This window comes from Cebus imitator, unplaced genomic scaffold, assembly GCF_001604975.1.
Source record: "Cebus imitator isolate Cc_AM_T3 unplaced genomic scaffold, Cebus_imitator-1.0 Scaffold111, whole genome shotgun sequence".
Classification (NCBI taxonomy): domain Eukaryota; kingdom Metazoa; phylum Chordata; class Mammalia; order Primates; family Cebidae; genus Cebus; species Cebus imitator.
Genome location: NW_016107426.1, coordinates 63,822 through 68,469, shown reverse-complemented (window position 1 = coordinate 68,469; position 4,648 = coordinate 63,822).

Here is a 4,648-nt window from a genome sequence, read left to right as displayed (position 1 = left end):
CCAGCTAATGTTTTGTATTTTTAGTAGAGACGGGGTTTCACCGTGTTGACCAGGATGGTCTCGATCTCTTGACCTCGTGATCCACCCGCCTTGGCCTCCCAAAGTGCTGGGATTACCGGCGTGAGCCACCGCGCCCGACCCAACACCCACCTAAATTTTTAAAATTTTTTGTAGATATGGGGTCTTGCTGTGTTGCCCCAGCTGACCTAACTTTCTGGGCTCCAGTGATCCACTCACCTCTGCCTCCCAAAGTGCTGGGATTACAGGCTTGCAGCCCCTCCCAGCTCACCACCGTGTTAGCAGCTCATGGTGGAGTTATCTTTTATTTGCTGTCTTTTAGGCCTCCCAATGCCACGTGCATCTTGTCAAAGGCCATTAGCTTAATCCAGAATTGATGGCAGGTGCCTGTAATCCCAGCTACTTGAGAGGCTGAGGCAAGAGAATCACGTGAAATTGGGAGGTGGAGGTTGCAGTGAGCCTAGATCAAGCCTCCATCCTAAGCGACAGAGCAAGACTCCGTCTCAAAAAAACAAAGAAAGCAAAGACTTCACCTCTAATTTTCTTCCAGAAATAGGTGAGTTCTAAATAATAGATATCCAGATCATAGGCAGATATTTGAATACAGAATTTTTTTTTAAGTCGGGTCTGGCTCTGTTGCTCAGGCTGGAGTAAGGTGGCTCAATTATGGCTTACTTTAACCTGAAACTCTTGGGCTTAGGTGATCCTCCCACCTCAGCCTCCCAAGTAGCAGGAACTACAGGCATGCACCACCATGCCCAGCTAATTATTTTTTTTCTGTAAACACATAGTCTTGCTATGTTGCCCAGGCTGGTCTTAAACTCCCGTCCTCAAGGAATTCACCCACTTTGGTCTCCAAAACCACTGGGATCACAGGCGTGAACCACACCATGCCTGTGTGGCCAGAATAGAGATTTTTTTCAAGACCAGACTTTCTGTCTTCTTTGACTTATGATTTGAAACTGTTTATCAAGATTTCCTTGAAACTCGGCTGGGTATGGTGGCTCACATCTGAAATCCCAGCACTTTGGGAGGCCTAGGAAGGTGGATCACTTGAGGTCAGGAGTTAGACCAGCTTGGACAACATGAGGAAACCCTATCTCTACTAAAAATACAAAAATTAGCCAGGCGTGGTGGCTAGTGCCTGTAATCCCAGCCCCAGGGAGGCTGAGGCAGGAAAGGATGGCTTGAACCCGGGAGATGGAGGTTGCAGTGAGCCGAGATCCTGCCACTACACTCCAGCCTGGGTGACAGAGCAAGGCTCTGTCTAAAATAATAATAATGATGATGATATAAAAAAAATAAAACCCAAAGAAACAAAAAATCACAAGCGGTTTTGATGTGGGAGGGAGGAGCTAATTTGAGGGTTTGGAGGGCAAGGTTGGGGAGTCATACTTTGTTTTCAATTAGATCTATCTATACACTTCCATGTGGGTCACCGAGGGAGATTTTGAAGAAAGATGGCTAAGGAGAGAATTAGGGGGAAAACCTAAGTTTTGTTTCCCCCAAAGGATGTGTAGTTTTATGTGTCAGCTTGACGAGGCTACAGTGCTCAGTAATTTAATCAAACATTATTTGAGGTGTTGCTATGAAAATATTTTGTAGAGGCTGGGCACGGTGGCTCATATCTGTAATCCCAGCACTTTGGGAGGCTGAGGCGGAAGGATCACGAGGTCAGGAGTTCAAGACCCCCCTGGTTAACATGGCAAAGCCGTGTCTCTACTAAAAAATACAAAAATTAGCCGGGCGTGGTGGTGGGCGCCTGTAATCCAAGGTACTCAGAAGGCTGAGGCAGAAAGAATTGCCTATACCTGGGCGGTGGAGATTGCAGTGAGCTGAGATTTTGCCACTGCACTCCAGCCCCAGCAGCAGAGTGACACTCCCTGGCCCTGGGTGGCAGCTCAGTTGCTAAAAATTTCATTGGTAGACCGGGAGCAGTGGCTCACACCTGTAATCCCAGCACTTTGGGAAGCCAATGTGGGCAGATCATTAGGTCGGGAGTTCGAGACCAGCCTGGCCGACATGGCAAAACCCCGTCTCTACTAAAAATACAAAAATTAGCTGGTCGTGTTGGCAAACGCCTGTAATCCCAGCTACTCGGGAGGCTGAGGCAGGAGAATTGCTTGAACCCAGGAGGCGGAGGTTGCAGTGACCCGAGATTGTGCCATTGCACTCCAGCCTGGGCAACAAGAGCGAGACTCTGTCTCAAAAAATAAAAGATTTCACCGGGCGCGGTGGCTCACGCCTGTAATCCCAGCACTTTGGGAGGCCGAGGTGGGTGGATCACGAGGTCAAGAGATCGAGACCATCCTGGTCAACACGGTGAAACCCCGTCTCTACTAAAAATACAAAATACAAAAAATTAGCTGGGCATGGTGACGCATGCCTGTAATCCCAGCTACTCAGGAGGCTGAGGCAGGAGAATTGCCTGAACCCAGGAGACGGAGGTTGCGGTGAGCCGAGATTGCGCCATTGCACTCCAGCCTGGGTAACAAGAGCGAAACTCCGTCTCAAAAAAAAATAAATAAATAAAAAATAAAATAAATAAAAGATTTCATTGGTGGTGACCTGAGAAGATATCCTGTTGGAGGGGAATGCAGTGGCAGGTGTGATTTCACAAGCGTTTAACAAACACTATGGGAGAATAATGCCTGCAGAGACAGCAGAAGGGATTGCTTCCTGCTACATTGTATTGATGGCCCCACAGGCTGTTAACAAGCCTGACAGTAGGAGGGCCTGGGGGGCAGCTTATGAGAAAGGCATTATCTTCTATAGAGGAAAGACGGTTTTGAACAGCCGTTCAAAAATCTAATTGCAAGCTGGGCTTCCTGGCTCATGCCTGTAATGCTGGCACCTTGGGTGGCCGAGGTGGGAGGATTGCTTGAGACCAATGTGAGCAACATAGAGAGAGATTCCTGTCTCTACAAAATGTGAATAAATTAGCTGGGCATGGTGGTGCTCACCTGTGGTCCCAGCTATTCAGGAGGCTGAGGTGGGAGGATAGCTTGAGTCCAGGAGGTCATGGCTGCAGGGGGCAGTGATCTCGCCACTGCACTCCAGCCTGGGTGACAGGGCAAGACCCTATCTCAAAAAAAGAAAAAAAAAAATTGGAAGTCTATAGAGCGTCAAAGACATTTGAATGCCTGGTGCAGGCAGGTCTGGTATGCAAAGGGCAGGGCCCTGGTGGAGAAGTCTAGGATCCTGAAGCATGGGGCAGGCACACTGAGATGGACTCCACCAGTGATATTTGGCTCTGGGAAAGCCCGGCACTTCCGGGATTTCAGATGCAGCCCAGCGTCCCCAACGTGGTGCTAGCACATCGGCTGCCTGAAAGATGCTCCTTAGCCTCTCTCACAAGGCAAGGGGTGGCCCCCGCAGGAGTTGCCTCACCTCCTCTCCTCCTTGCCAGGCTGAGAACTAGGATTAAAATGCAACTGAACGCATGCTGGGCCTGACTGAGGCAGGAGAATAGGGGAGTTGGGGTTAGCAGGGTTTCAGCAGGTGCAGCAGTTCCCATGGGCAGGGGAACAGCAGGTGCACGAGCGCGCAGGAGCAGGAGAGCCACAGGCACCGCGTAGAGGTCACACCCTTGCTGCGGCAACAACAAGCCACTTCAGCCCCGATTGGCTGCCGGCCAGTCCTTCGTGGGGTATGGTCAATTGGAGGCCTCTGAAGGGTGCCTAGGGGTTTTGCTGAGTTCTTTCCTACTTAATAAAAACCCTAACTGAGGAGGCTCTTCAACAGCTGCTTGCTCTAGCCCGCTCCCACTCTGCGAATCGTCTTCCAGAAATCTGTACCCATTCTGTGGCGTTGTGTTTAATTCTTTGTCCAATACGCCAAGAACCTGGACAACTCACATTTAGGACTTTCTTTTTTTCTTTCTTTCTTATTTTTTTTTAATTTTTATTTATTTATTTTTTTGAGACAGTCTCACTCTGTCACCCAGGCTGGAGTGCAGTGGCGTGATCTTGGCTTATTGCAACCTCCGCCTCCTGGGTCCAAAGGATTCTCCTGCCTCAGCCTCCTCCCAAGTAGCTGGGATTATAGGTGCCCACCACCATGCCTGGCTAATTTTTGTATTTTTACTAGAGATGGAATTTCACCATGTAAGGCAGGCTGGTCTTGAGCTCCTGACCTTAGGCGATCTTGGCCTTCCAAAGTGCTGGGATTACAGGCGTGAACCACTGCACCCTGCCCCAGCTAATTTTTTAAAATTTGGGGTCTCACCATGTTGCCCAGGCTGGTCTGGAAATCCTGGACTCGAGTAATCTTCCCATCTTACAAAGTGCAAGGATACAGGTGTGAGCTACCACACTTGGCCTAAACAAGTCAACAAATGACCTCAGCCAGTGAGTTAGCTAGCCTGTCACAGACGACAACAGTGTTTGCACAATGTGCACATGAGTGGATGAACATGGTGGCAGAGACAGAGGCTACATACGAACCAAATGCATGGCTTCCCAGTTGCCAAGGCCAGTCTAGCTACTGCAGGTTAAAACCACAATGAGATATCATTCCACAACCTCCAAAATGGATGCAATTCAAAAGACCGGCAATACCCAGTGTTGATGAGGAACTGCTATCAATTGCTGATAGAAAAAAGATACCATCTTTTTTTTTTTTTTTTTTT